General features: G+C 41.5%; 1 long non-coding RNA gene across 2 annotated transcripts; it reads right to left on the bottom strand.

The window, feature by feature from the left end:
* Nucleotides 1-1,103: 1,103 nt before the first annotated feature.
* Nucleotides 1,104-13,884, bottom strand: LOC110353173 (uncharacterized). Of its 2 annotated transcripts, none has more exons than XR_011811809.1 (5): nucleotides 13,795-13,884; nucleotides 8,068-8,187; nucleotides 5,744-5,802; nucleotides 4,926-5,040; nucleotides 1,104-2,137 (listed from the first exon to the last, which is right to left on the bottom strand). It is a non-coding gene; the product is annotated as an uncharacterized lncRNA (long non-coding RNA). The 2 variants fall into 2 exon arrangements; XR_011811810.1 differs by having other exon boundaries at nucleotides 13,800-13,882.
* Between the last annotated feature and the right edge of the window lie 1,111 nt (nucleotides 13,885-14,995).

The raw sequence follows: 14,995 nt of genomic DNA, 5'->3' as shown, positions 1-14,995 counted from the left end.
AACTTCACTGAATGAATTTTCTTTCTTTTAAAATATAAAGTCACCTAGATCAGCAATTTCATTTCTTGGGAAGCGTTCCCCATCACCACAGCCCGAGCTGTAAGGAAGCCCTCATCACAGATTATATTTATTACTATTTCATTTGAGCAACTGTGGGTTGGTTACGCAGAGTGGAAGAAGCTCAGCCAGTTCAGGACCCACCAGCAGCTCCACTAGTGCCAGTGCCCACCTGGGAGCCTGCAGGGAGAGGTGCTGCTCACCTGGGGACACAGCTTGCAGCCTGAGGAAGGGTCAGGTTCCTGTACCTGCAGGTGCTGCAGAGCCCCACAAGCCCAGTTTTCACCTTGAGAAGTCTTCCCCTTCTCTGCATGCCCTTTGAGCAGTACCTAAAATCTCAGGGCAGAGAAAAAGGTAACATTTTCTGAAGGTACGGAGAAGTGATCTATTACTCTGTCTATATGTGTGTGTGTATTTCTCACATATATTTGAGTTATTGGGAAACTATTCCTCCTAATAACAATGCTGAGAGGCACACGCATTTCACCAGTCACCTTGCAAGAAAGCACATGCTTTGGATATGGAGGAGCTGGATTTATAGAATTGTTTTACTTTCACTAAGTTTTTCATGTGTTTCATAAAGCACAACATGGTGTAATTTATTGCTTGTCTAGCAACTTTCATACCAAAATGATTACAAAAATGTTTCACTGCCAATTACAGTTAACCAGGTGGTATCAACCAGCCTCACTCAAAGTCAGCAGAGCTAATGTGCTGGACTCACAAAACTCGGTTCATGGACAGAGGAAAGATCTGAAAGCTCAATTACTTTTCATGGCCTGAAGTCCCACCATCTTCCTTATAATCAAATCCTTCCCAGGAAGGGGGATCTGGAAGCTGAGGAGCTCAACAAACACGGCTTGACAAGAAACCAGTCAGCCAAGCTGGCTCGGAAAAAATGCGTGCCATAGCATTCCCACAAGCAGGATACGGAGATGAAGAAGCAGAAAGCTCTCCTCTACCCTCAGTGTCCTCAAAACGGCAAATATAGAACAGAAGAATGAACGTTGTTAGAGTCATAGGACAAGAGAAATAGGCTAGGGCAACACAGCAGGGAGGTTTTTTTAATGAGCAGGATCATTTATATTTGACTTCGAAAAGAACGGATATGACTATCCTCAGCCCGGCATGGAGATATTTTTATTGCGTGACTTTTACATGAACTTATCTAGCTAGTATTTGGACAGTAAAAATACATTGCAAAGATATATCAGTATGTCTGGAGCGTGTCTTGCAGGGGCTTGCAGCTTCTCTATTCCAAGCCTCAGGCAATAATGTCCTGGGTGACAAGTTTTTGTGTTGAAGCACAGAATATCCATCGGATTTATGCAACTCACAATGCTCATGTGCTGACTTCAAAATCCATGAAGTATAGATAGCATTGAGATCTTTTCCTCCAAAAGAAAGGGTTATTCTTCTTCTTTTAGAAGATGGTTGGAGCCCCAGACAATATACAATGTTTTGAAGTCTAAGCTTTAATTAGAGAGAGAAAGAAATGTATCGTCTTTTGTTAAAGGGAAGGTTGCATTGAATGCGTGACAATGAAGCTGCTTCCAGGACAACCACCAGAGCTGTTCCTGCAAGGAGCTCTGGAGAAGGAAAATAAAGAGCTTGCTCTTCACAAGCAGGGGCTTTTTGCCATCTTTGCACTTTTGTGAGTCATCTGCTACTGATTTCAGTAGGAAACAGAAACCTTTAATGTAAATAATACTTCGCATTGAGTTTTATCGAGGGCAACGTCCAATGCTAAACCCAAAGTTAGTCAACTCTTTAAAATTAACAATACCAAGGAGAGGAAGAGGTGTTCATGGGGAAATTTATGGGACTATTGTCAAATGAATAAAATATTATAACACATGAAAGATGAGAGGCCTTTGGAGCAGAGCTGGTTTAGTTCTCACAGTGCTGCTGCAACGAGTTAAAGCAGCTACTCGCTCATTTAATACAGTCCCATACAACAATATGCCAGTCAAAGCATCGCACCTTGCATCTGAGAGCTCCCTGTCCAGCACAGTGAGAGAACAGTGTAAACAGCAAATTCAGTCTTCTTCCTTGACACAGGGCAAACAGCAAGCAAACCCTAAAACATGGGCAAACAATCCCAGAAAGCAGTGCAATTAGCTTTGTACCAGGACACCTGAACACAAATAAAGAAAAGTGCAAGCATGTTTCCCTCTCTCGCAAAAAGAAAATGCAAGATCTGGCCAAGTCCATCCCTGGTGTGCTGATACACAAGGATGAAATGATTTCCTGGGGGAAAAAAAATGTAAACAAGCTAAAGAAATTACAAAATCTTATATTCAAAACAAACACCATAAGTCTTCTTGCCTATGGACTTCAAAGAATAGATTTTCAGAGGCTGGTGTATTAAAGAACGAATAACATTATTGGTGCAACTCAAAAAAAAAAAAAAGTGTATTTAAAAAATACTGTAATAAGGGCTCGGCAAAGGACCAGTTAGGAAACACTGCCTCATGGGGATCTGATTTTTCATGAAATTATAAAGATGTGCATAAAACAGAAGTTTAGCATGTGTGTGTAGTATTGTGTGGAACCAAGCACCAGTAAAAAACATTTCTGTGGTATCCATTTACTGATGGAAAGAATGAGAACTGACAATATGGATGCTTAAAAATAAGATTAACCTGAACCTGGTTAAAATTACTTTTCCATTTCTTCCTAGGAGTTTACTGGTTCTCCCTCTTCATCCAACAAGCCAGACCACTACAAATGAATGCACCCCAGAAGGTACAAGGATGCTGTCGTTCTTAAGTGAGGTACAAGAATTTACTTAACATAAGGGCTCTGTTTTTCAGACTTGGCCACTCAACTTCAGAGCAAACATTTTTGAAAGCGATGGTTCAGATTGGCATTTGTTGATTTATAATGCAAATGGGAGCTTCTAATGGCTGCTGTGATAAGCTCAGGACAGGGCTGGGTGTCCCAGGATGCAACTGGGACCTGGTATCAAACCAGTGTTACTAAAACTACTGTTTCTTACACAGCGCCATATCCCTCTGTTCCTGTCTGCTCAGCAGTTTGTTCAGCACAGAAGCTCCTGTGGTTAGGCAGTCCTTGAACCCAGAGCAAGGAGCTGGAGCTGAGGGTACATCCAGCAGAGCTAAACTGGGACATGGACTGAATCCTGCTGACAAAGCAGCATGTATTGCTCTGCCTGGTGGAGAGAGAACATCACCATCTCAGTCTCAGCATCCTCAGGATTGTTTAATTCTCACATTTTAATTTCACTATTATTCACACTATACCTCTGAACGTTGTAATCATTTACCAAAAAAAATAAAAAAATAGATCAAGCCCATCATACACAAACAGAATATTTCAGCATGTTATCCCCCTTTGCCAGTTAGTGCATCACATGCTTTGATTTCCCTGACTTAAGGATCATCCAATTTGCTACAATGCTGCACAAAATAAATCACTAACCTCTTAAAACAACAAAAGAGGGACATTTAATGAGTCAAAGACAATACTGTATTACCAAAGCAAAGATTAAAGGAATTGAATTGTTCCTTTAAAATAAAATTCAAAAAGCTTTACAGAGCCTGAGAAAGAAAAAAAAAAAGCCACACAAAGAAAATATAATTACTCCAACCACAGACAGAAATACAAATTTTATTGGTAGAAAACATAGCAGGGCTTTTTGAGAGAACACCACTGAATGAAAGCAAGAGAAGCAAAAGCTGGATGAAAGGAAGAAAAGATGAGACAGATGAAAGAAAAGATGAGAGCTGGGTGAGAAAACAGGAGGGTCATTTCCTTTATCTAGACTTGCTAACTTCACTGTTCAGAAACAAAAACAGTGACTGTTCTTCACAAAATTGTCTCCAAGGACTCTGTAGCCCATTTGGTGATTTTTTTTAAAAATAGTTTGAAGAAAAGAAAACCTATATTCTTTAATGTCACTCAGCAGTAGTCCTGCAGCTGGGGATTTTTGTTCATACAATGGTTTGAATTTTTTTCTGCTCTAGTTATTTCATTACAACCATAGGATTTATTACATGGTAATTCCCTGAGCTCTTATAAATCTATTTGTTGTGTGGGCTTTTTTTGTTTGTTGTTTTTTTTTTTTCCTGATTCCAGTCTGGCAACAAATTTTCCACATAAAATTTAATCTATTGTATCTCACTTTTGTATAATCAGATCATTAAAATGCATTGCTAATATGTAAATCTGAGCTAACCTCATTACCATAATTATGCTCTGTAATTATTGAATAAACAAGCATTTTAGAGTTTCTGAAGTCTGCTGAGAATGCGTTTTGAGTTTGGGAGTGGCTTTAATTATGTGCTCCCTAATCATTATGATAAACCTTTCTGGCAATCCTGCTATGTGACTGTTTTAAAAGCTGCTCCTAATCTGATTGGCAAGGATCAAAGGTTCATGTGCTGGGAGCACATCAGACAGCATCCTTCAGTCACAGCCTGGCTGCCATACTCCACATGAATTACTGTTATTGTTTAATTTATAGACAGCACTTTGCTCACAAGCCTCCATGTACTTTAAGGAATTATAATCAGTGAGTCAAATTTTGCCTTTCCCTCTGGAAGGAGAATTAGTGAGCAAACATCTCTGTGCGTGACATAAGTTTATTGAATGCAAAGTATTCTGCAATAACATCCTCACCATAGGTTTTACACCTGCACTGTATAGATGCCTGATGAAACAGCTTTTAAATGTTCTCACTGCTGAGTATTTTTTCTCTATTTTTTTCCCTTTTTGTGTGTGATTTTTTTTTAATATATATCCCTAAATGAGGCACAGGGTAAACATCAGATCCCCAGCCAAAACAAGTAGCTCCACTGAAGCTAATAAACCTTTGCCAATGTACAGAAGATTCAGCCCATTACCTTTAGAAAGCATCATGAGCAGAGCCCTGCTGGTTTCTTCAATCCTGTTTCATCTTTAATAAGAAGCACAGAGTTCTGTGACTGCCATTGTCAGAGGATGCCATCTCGTCTTGACCTAAGCAGAAAATGGAAACTTACTGCCTTTGCAGACCCCAAGAAAAAAATATCCACCATCTGTGGAGGATATAACCTTTGAACAAATGACTCATAAATGATCAATAAGGTCTTGGCAATGTTTGGGCGTCCTTGGTCCAGAGGGCTATAAACAAAACCACTCATGATATTGAGCTTTTCTCCTTTTACATGAGATTTTGTGTAGGAGACTTAATTAAAGTTTGTCAAAGTGTAAAAAGGTCAATAAGATTGATCCATACAAATTTTCAGAGTGAAAATGAAAAAAAAACAAAATGTGTTTGATCTATATATTAGAAAAACCAAACATAAAAAAACCTAGTAGGCATACTAACTAATCAGTTTTCCTCTATGCTAGCAGGTTAACAACTCCATAGTTCCCTGAAGGGCAACAGAAAACATAACACACATGTATGGGCAAGGGTCTTTAAACTCAAAAAAATATATATTATTTTAACCGTTATTGTAGAGTCTCAAGGCTGTTTTGGTGTCATTTGATTTTCTTATAACAAACAAGAGACTCAAAATTCCCCATCTCTCACAGAGGGCAGCCCTCTTTTTCTAGTCCTTTGTAATAAAGTCCCTCAACAGCCTGGCCTCTACATATTCAGTCCCTCATGTCTCCTTCCCTGGACAGTGAACTAGAAAGGAAGCTCAAATTAGATTCAGGCAGTGATGAACATTACCTTTTTGGTGAGCTGAAGCTTGTCAAGCTCTCTTATCCTTTAGATGAGCATCACATTACCTGACCATGGGACAAAGATTTGATGTGAAATTACACTTCACTATGCATTTATAGGACAGACAGACTGTTTTATCTTAGATGGGGGAAGAAAGATCAGACCTTTGTAGAAAAGAGAAGAGGATTATTCATGTTCCCTGACAATAGCGTCACCTCATAGGCAAAGACCAGCACTTCTCTATGGACGGATTTTGTGCCCTTCTGCACAACCTTTTTTTGAGAGCACTGGGAAGAAAAGTGACAGGAGTAAACATCAGTGAAATAAATCATTTGCTCTTAAGGAGTTCAAAATGTAGAATAGGAAAAAATCCAGGTGACTGGAGAAACACATATTCAGGGAAACATTTTAACCTGGAAATTAGCCACAAGAAGCTGGTTTGGATATATTACACTCAAGTTACATTTAAATCCCTATTGATCCCACTAAATCTTGAGTCCATCCTTTCCATACAGAGGAATTTCTAGTGCAGAAAAACCAGCAGAAGGAAAGATAAGATCAGTGCTTTGTTCAGTAGGAAAATCTCAGCACAATGCCAGCCTCAGAGCCCACACCAAGAATGACACTGAATAATAAAATAATACTTTTCATTACCGTAGGGCCTTCCAGCAGAAAATCAGGAAGTGCTTTCAGATATCCATTTATTAAACTTCAGTAATGAAATGATAGTTGCGTGCACATCTTCTGGATTTAAACAAACTAACTAAAAAAGCTACACAAAGATCTGTGCCTATATATCTTGGGCGGGGGGAAGCAAAATTGCAGTAAATTCAGGTCTTTCTTACAAGACTATTCATAGTTCCCCATATATATATATATATATATTTATTACTATTATTATTCCCTTCCCCCCCCCCCGCAACCTGCATCTTTGGTTCCCACTTGCATTGCAGTGCAGCTTTCACAGCCTGGACTGGTACCTCTGTTCCCAGGTGAGAGGCAAGCTTGACCCCACTCTTTCCTCCTGCCACCTCCCTGAGCCCATCACCCCCTGAGCAGCCCAGACAATTTCCGTGGTGATACACAGCTTTAAAAAGAAAGCAGAAACCCCAGGATGCAAGCAACCCAAGCCTGCCGGGGCACAACCATACCCTGAAAGCCAGTATCAGCACAGGTGACTCAAAATAGCATCTCTGTTAGCAAGCTCTTCTGCCTGCTCGCCTGCAGAGGTTCACAGTGCTGTGCTTCACACTGCTGAGAGTGGAGAAGGAAACTGAGGTGCAAGGAAGAGGAGCAGAGGGAGAGAAGGGCCTGGTCTCCTTTGGGATTGGGGGCTCAGGTCCATGCAGAGCTGCCTCACTATCTGGGGAGGCTTTGCTGGAAGAAGTGCAGAAATCAGGTTAATTGTCAAGATGATGTTCGTTTTGGCCTGAGACATTGCAGTCCCCAGATCCACTCCTTTCTTATGGCAAAGGAAACAGTGAACAGCAGCCCAGGGACAGGGAGAGGTGACCAGCAGGGGAAGGGAGCCTCCCATACCAGCTCTGCCAGAGAACAAAACATACGTGGACCCTCCGGAAAGGATTAGAAAATAAACCTTATTGCATCAGTGTTTCATTATAGCAACAGATCCATACATTTTAGGGTCCAATTTCACAGGAAAACTGGATTAAGCCTGCAAGGATGCTGGGAAGGGCTGTCCCGCTCTCATGCCCGTGTCCCAGCCTGCATCACAAGATGATTGGGCTGAGTTTTAATCTTTTTTTTTTTTTTTTTCCCACCCTGTTTGCTTGCTGTTATGGTGTTACTGTTATGGTGTTACATTTCAGCTGGACGAGCAAGGCTGGCAGCCCTGCAGCTGGTAGTCCCAGGGCCAGCAAGGTGGCAGGAACCATTGACTGTGGTGCCATTGACAAGGCCACCTGAGCTGGCCAGCAGGATGGGGCCCTGCAAAAGAGCTTCTCCATGCTGGGGCGCTGAGCTGTTTGCTCCTCCTCTGCTGATGGTGCTCGCAGGTCCACACTCATCTCTGAAATGCTGTCCCTGAGTCACAACCAGTCTGCACATTTGAGAGTTTTGCTGCCACAGATAAGCAGCAGACATGCCAGCAAATACTGTCATCCCACATGCTTCGTATTCTTATGAGAAAAAACTGTGCTGAGTCCTCAGTAAATACAGCTATGTCCTCAGACTGCAGGGGCTGTGGTCACTAGGTATACCCAGCCACCAAAGCAAGATGGGGTGTTCCTGTACCTCTTCCAGCCAGTTTGCACTGCCAGAATTGCAAAGAGGTCTGCCTGTATTCCCTGTGTTGGGTGCTTATGACTGACCTTGGGTGAGATGCACAGAGAGCGACCTTCCCACTGTCCTGGAGATTATTGCAAGGTGATGCTCAGAGCCTCAGATGCAGATTCAAGTTCACTGTTTCACTGGCAATCTCTTTCAGCTGGCTACAGAAAAAAAGATGCAGAAGAATTAAGAGTGAAACAACCCTTCTGCCCCAGATTCCCCCACCTTCTTCCTCTGTACATTTCCTCAGCAGTTTCTCAGTGCAGAAGAGCTGTTACCGCACTCGCACATGCTTGTGACACTTGGCTTCAAAGGAAGAACTGCAAACCCCTCTCCCTGAAGCAACACTAAAACAGTTAATTACACTAAGCTAGTTAATAGCTTTTCATCATCAAGGGCTGGTTCTTCCACATATACAGGGACAGAATCCATTTATTTTTTATGTATATCCTTTTATTTATCTTGCTCCTACCAGCTGTATGATAATTTATTCTCTGTCACTGTTCTTAACTCATGAGTTCATTTAAAGTGTGATAGCAGTGGAAATGTATTAACAGTTTCCAGAGAATAAAATCTTTCTGAAAATGGAATCCAGCACTTTACTTTTACAAATACAGAATTTACACATTTGCACTTAGCTTAATTAATTAAATCCATACGGGAATTACTCAAGCAGCACTGTATGGCACAATATATATGCCGATACCTAATTATCATCAATTCAGGCAGAACAAAGCAGCCAGAAAACTGCCTTCATGCAAGAGGTATGCTGGGATCAGCCGAGAAGTGAGTAGAGCAGTCCCAATCCAACAGCTCCTGTGTTGAGGTTTCTGGGATGTGGTTTCTCAGGCTAAGGCTGTGTTGTAGCCAGAAGGAAAGGCCCCTGCCTTCTTTCCATCCAACCCTGCACGCACATCCCATCTGCTCTACTTTGCTCGTTTTGTTTATTGATCCCACTGAAAAGTGAACAAGTTTGGGAAAGGCTGGCAGTTGAAGGAAGGCTGAGGTCGTTTGGGCAAAGCCTGAGCAGCCCACGTACCTGCTCCCTCAGAAAATCCTGGTTGCTTTAAGCCCCAAGTTTCTGGGATATCAGAAAAATATCTGTGAGCCTTTGCCCTCTGGAGTCATGGTACCTCAACGTGCTGTGGCCAGGTAAGGAGGAGAGGCCCTGAAGAGCAACAGACTCCTCAGTGCCCCAACCCCAGGAATCCCTTTCCGTGGAGATGCTGAGCCTGGCAGAGTTTCCCTCAGCTCTCGGAGCATTCAGCTCAAACCAGAGCAAACCAGCAGAAAACCTTCAGACAAACCAGCAGAAAACTCTGTTGAACCGAAGAGCTGCCAGCCTCAAGAGAGGCAGTGGCCAGGCTGCAAGCAAGCCTCTGGTACCAGTAAGTGAAAGGAAACTGAAGTGGGGAAAAGATAGGAAAAGATGCACACATCCACAATCCATCGCAACAATCATTATTATTGATTTCACTGCTGTCTTTTAGGGATGCATCTATTACAGGAACCAATACTTAATGAAATTAGAAAGAAACACACACACTTTCCCATAAGGACGCTGGAGACAATTGCCCATCACTGTTCATTTGTTGTAACTCTCTAGATTCAACCACTATCTGGAAATTCCATTTCGATATCGACACCCCTCTTAGGCAAACATGAAGTAACATAAATAAATAAATAAACAAACAAAAAGTGAATTCTATGAAATTCTCTTCCTCATCAGACTAGATGAGTTTGAACTGGCAGCACCTGCTGGAAACATTCTGCTCCCAACAAGAAGCATTTGTTGCATAGCTACTAATATGCAGTAGTCAATACCCTGGAGGAAAAATGGGTGCCATGCACAAAGTAACAAACATCTCAGTCTTCACATTCACTGTTAATTTTGTAAAACACTTAAAGATCAAATATTTCTCAGTTTTAAAATGGTAGTTCTGTTAATGAGACTGCTTTAGCTCAAGTTTTCTTATTGATATGTTTAAGTAAAAGAGATACAAAACACAAAATTTCTCATACAGGCCTTAAAGGTATTTATTTTTTTTTTTGTGAAAAACATATTTTAGATGGTTTTCCTCAGGTCTCAAATGTGGCTGTAAAGAAAAATATTGTCCAAACTTGCATTTTTTCTTGTTACTCTTAGATTAACGTGAAACACAGGCAGCTGTTCCTTCCCAGGCAATGTCAGTGGAGTTCATTACCAGCCTTCTAGGGCTCTAAGTCACCTGCCATGACTCTGACTCCGAAAGAAGCTATCGTGTACAACCTGGTCTTTTCCACAAAGGCTTTTAGCTACATCTCACTCAAAGCACACCTTACATACTTTAGATGAAACAACATTTTCAGCCTCAGCTATTACACAGTTAAACAACATACCTGCCCTCAGAAACACTGGAGAGCTTTTTTAGATCAGCTGCATGTACCAGATAGAAGACCAAAATGCAAAAGCATTTTATTTGATTTACTCCAAGATCAAGATCCCGGGGCTTTTCAGGTTAAAGAGGTGATTTCTGAAGTTCTGTTTGTATATAATAGAAAATTGCTGCACTTCAGTGTAATTCTTGCTTCTCCAAAATACAATGTCAGTAAAGCAGGGCTGGTAGTAACATGAAAGTCAGGCAGTAGCACAGACCCATCAAGCACTACCGTATACATCAGTTTAAATACCATTATGGAAAACCTCTAAGGAATTTTATAAAAGATAATAGGCTTTTTAAAAACGATGTTTTAGAGCAAGAATATTTTTCTATTAACTAGTACTACACGGTTCAAAAATTTCAGAGCAATCTCAGTCTGTTAAATTCCATCTGCTTCCAGAATCACTTCCATAAAACGCTTTTCAGACCTAGCGTCATCCAAACACTTACTCAAGTAACTAACTTTAAACATTTGCCTTGCACCAGCCCAGCCCACAGAGTGCTTCTGCACGTGTTAATTTTAAGCATGTGCCTAAGGCCAGTAAGAGCTGTGCCTCTGCAGGCTTTGGCAGGGGGGCTTTCACTTATGCTAACGGAGCAATAATCATAGCGCCCCCCTGCCTGCCCTTCACCCACAACAGAAAATGAAAATCCTCACGGCTGTTAGGTGGAAGAGACCATGAACCCTACAGAGGCTGCTTTAGGTCCCAGAACTGCCACTGAAGGCAGATTTGTGACAGGCCAGCCCAGGAGTGGCTGCTCCCTCCCAATGGCTGCGATGCCACCGTCAGCCTCGGCACTGCTGTGCTCACCATTTCCCCTACCTGGTTACACACACTGCAGCTGTGTCTTCCTGCATCTGCCTTTCTGCATGGAGAGAGATGAACCACAGCAATAAAAATGAATCTGAGCTTAGGAGCAAACAGTATCACTCTTAACATTTGGAAGCATTAATATTTCTGAAAGTACAGCATCCCTTCAGAAAGCAGTCTTTGCTTCAAGTAGCTTCATAGAACAAAAACTCCAGGTTAAGCTGCCCAAAAACTAGCAAGCAATCCAGATTCGCCCATTTTACAGCACAATGGTTCATCTCACGAGGGACTGCAAAACTGGGCTCCTCTGCATATGCCATTTTAAAATTTGTGGGAGGCAGGCAGTGGAGCTATACCAAGCAATGTTCAAGCTTCATGCCCATGCAGAACAAGCTCGAAAAAAAGGTTGCCAGTAAACCCTTCACAAATTTCGAGTAAGCTGTGACTTCCACAATTTTTAAATAATGACAATCATGCAGACATCTGTGCCAGCAAATACGTGGTGCTCTGTCACACTGTTGTTAGCTCTCTTCTCACAGCAGCTCGACTTATCTGTGTGCTTTTGTGAGGAACTCCAGCATGTCCCAGGCAGCAGGACACAGAGTGAAGAAAGCTGTTAGCAAATCAATCCTAAAGTGATTTATTTCCAAGTGGCAGATACCAAGCAGGCAGCATATATTTATCATTTGGACAAGGCCTTAATAAAGATAAATTCAGACTATGAGTCTCTCTAAGAAACGGTTTCAGCTGCAGGCAAATGCCAAAGCTCACTCCTCTGTTTAATTAGACACATATGCTTCGGCTGGGCTGGGTTTTAATATGGATGATGTTTGTTTTCAGTTATGAATATTACAGCTAGTTCTCTAAAACCTGAAGGTGCTGAGGCCAAAGTGTGAAATCCTTTAAAGATGGTGTTTCCAACACCAATAATGCACAGACATCACAAATCAAAACATGCTCCCCGAGACAATAATCAACATTTACTTATTACCTGAATAAAGATATTTTAAGACCTTATGAAAATACATGAGCTTCCAATGAGCTCCAAAATACATCCAAATGCTGTGGAAGACTCGGAGTAAATGACCAATTTAGGACAATATGAGCATTGCTTTAGAAGTATTTCTGAGCACCATAAAACAAGGGCGGGGGGGGAGGGGGGAGGGGAGCAGCAGCAGCAGGGGGAGAAGAAAGCAGAACACAGTTCCATTTTGTTCAAAAAAAAACACACTAAGCTTTCTTTTGTCTATGCCTAGATGGCCATCCATCACAAAAAAATCATCTATTATTTACTGTAATTTAAAATATTTTCTGTGCTCTGTGGTATAGCTTCCCAGTTTCTTTGAGACTAACCTAGAGCCAACCCCATCTTCTTACACAGGTGATCTTTCTTTCAAGTCAGCGGAAGCTGTGGGAGCAGATGGGTTACAGAAATGAGGCTGAGCTACTCAAAGGGATTTAGGTACACATGTTCCATCCAAATGAATGAAAGGTAAACCTCCTGTGTGTTTTGAAAATCTCAATTACTGTTCTGAACTTAAATTCAGTGATAAAAGCCCCCATTATTCATCTGTTCAATAGCATCTTATCTAGACCTTCCTGCAGAGCTGCCACAGGGCTACGTGCTCTGTGGCCACATCTGTTAGCTTTGTAAAATATAAACACAACCAACCTGAGGCTAATGTCAAATTCCAGTTATAAATATCCCTGTTCTTCCAAGTGACTGTCCACTGCTGCCCCACATGTATAATGCAAACCAAACTCTTTGCTGGTCTACCCTGCCATCAGCCAGGAATAACCTTTCTGAAGCCAAGGGAACTATGTGGAATGAGCACAGTTCAAGTGCAAAGAGAAACAATTCAAAAAAATTGCAAGGGAATGTTTGATCTGTGATTTCGCAGAGACTCCTAAACCCACCATTGTACTGAAGGCAAAAATCTGCTTTACTATCTCTCCTTTCAACAGCGAGGCTAGAGCAGCCTCTCTAAAGACACAGTTTGCAAAAGCAAAGATGCTGTCCCGCTGCAAAGGGGCACAGAAATAGCCTGAGCACCTTTCCATTCCCCCACAATTCCCATCACTAACACCACAGATTCCTGAAGGAAAACCAGAGCCATGCTGCACCCCTCACTATCTGGAGAGCCAGCAAGGCCCCAGTGGTAAGCTCTCTGCTGTGGATCAGGGACCCACCTGCTACAGAAACTGGAAGACACACTGACTTCAGATAAGACTTAGGAACACAGAAGCTTGACAATAAACTCTACAGTCACCATCCCAATTTAGTAATTTTGGAGATTGCCTTGCCCTCCTGGGGCAACAACTGTGGAACGTGGAACGTCAGGTGTCAGACGGATCAAGAACTGTAATGGCTTACATGGGCAGAGTTTTTCAAGTCAGCATTTCCTAGGAATTACAAAGCCATTCCCCCTGTTACTAAGGATATATTTTTAATATGGTAGACACCACCTAGCATACCCCATCAACGCTTATAAAAAAAAAAAAAAAAAAAAGAAAGAAAAAAAAAAAGAGACCATACTTTACATTTAGGTAGCTCATCTGTAGGAAAGGAATGCATTCGTGCACTAATGTAAGCAGACACATGGAAAGAGAAAGACATGAAATAGTTTAGAGGGCATTATATAATAATCGTTGGCAAGCGTTGGCTTTTTAACAGCAATGGCTTTTGAAATTGGGCAGGAACCCATCAGCCTGCAGGTGCTGAGAGGAGAATAAATTGCTTATCTGTCCCTGCTGCTCATTCTCAGAAGAGATGCTATATCATGTCATTCAACGTGCTGATCTCTTCAGACAGGTTTTTCCAATGACAGAATTTTAGTGCCAAAAGTATTGGTTTACTAATAGGGAAACGTGGCTTCTCCGTGTTGACATTTCTATATGCTGAACACATAGGGATACCCTTGGGAAGTCACAAGTAGCAACCATTTTCTAATTAATTAATCCGCACATCTCCTCTTTCAGCTACATCTGTATACATCAGTACTGACATCAAATTGTCTGTTAACTTCATCAGAAGTATTTCCTTTCCCTGTATTTCCCAAGAGCTGTATCAATACCTGCTTCCCTAAATAAAAGTGGCAGGCAGATGCAAAGCGGATACCAAGTGACTCTCCTGTTCAGCATATCTCCAGAGCAGACAACATTTCAAAAGGGCTATTTTAAAAGGTCAGAGATTCTTCCAATTGACAAGGCACCAAGTCCAGGTGACACTCATCCAAAAGTGCTAATAGAAATGGAGACAGAAATTGGAAAACCTGTAGGAGACATTTTGACAAGCTCAGCTGAGTAAGGATCCCTGAAGGCAGACAATGGACTAACATAAAAGAGTATTTTTAAAAGACCTAAAAACAAACATGGAAACACATAGAAATATTTACAGGCCAGTATTCAGGAATATTTTGAGCATTGTTTTCATGGTTTGAGACTTTAAGAGGTCCACCTTCTTCAATTTGATACTGCAAGTAGGTGATGGGGTTTCAAGAAAATGCAAATCTCCCTCCCCTTGCCACCTTCCTGCTCTTTACAACTATGCCTTTGCTTTCTTAGTAGAAGAGAAACCCTGTTAGAGGGATCACGTTTAATGGAAAGGGGCTGAAAGTGAATTCTGACAGCATCAGATGTCAGGAGGTGATGCCACTCCTTATACATTATTGTATTCAGAAAATCCTACAAGTACTCAGCCAGAGAAAACTCCCTGACTTAAAATCAATACTAACCAA

This window comes from Anas platyrhynchos, chromosome 10 (genome assembly GCF_047663525.1).
Source record: "Anas platyrhynchos isolate ZD024472 breed Pekin duck chromosome 10, IASCAAS_PekinDuck_T2T, whole genome shotgun sequence".
Taxonomy (NCBI): Eukaryota; Metazoa; Chordata; class Aves; order Anseriformes; family Anatidae; genus Anas; species Anas platyrhynchos.
This window is presented reverse-complemented; position numbering and strand designations above follow the sequence as displayed.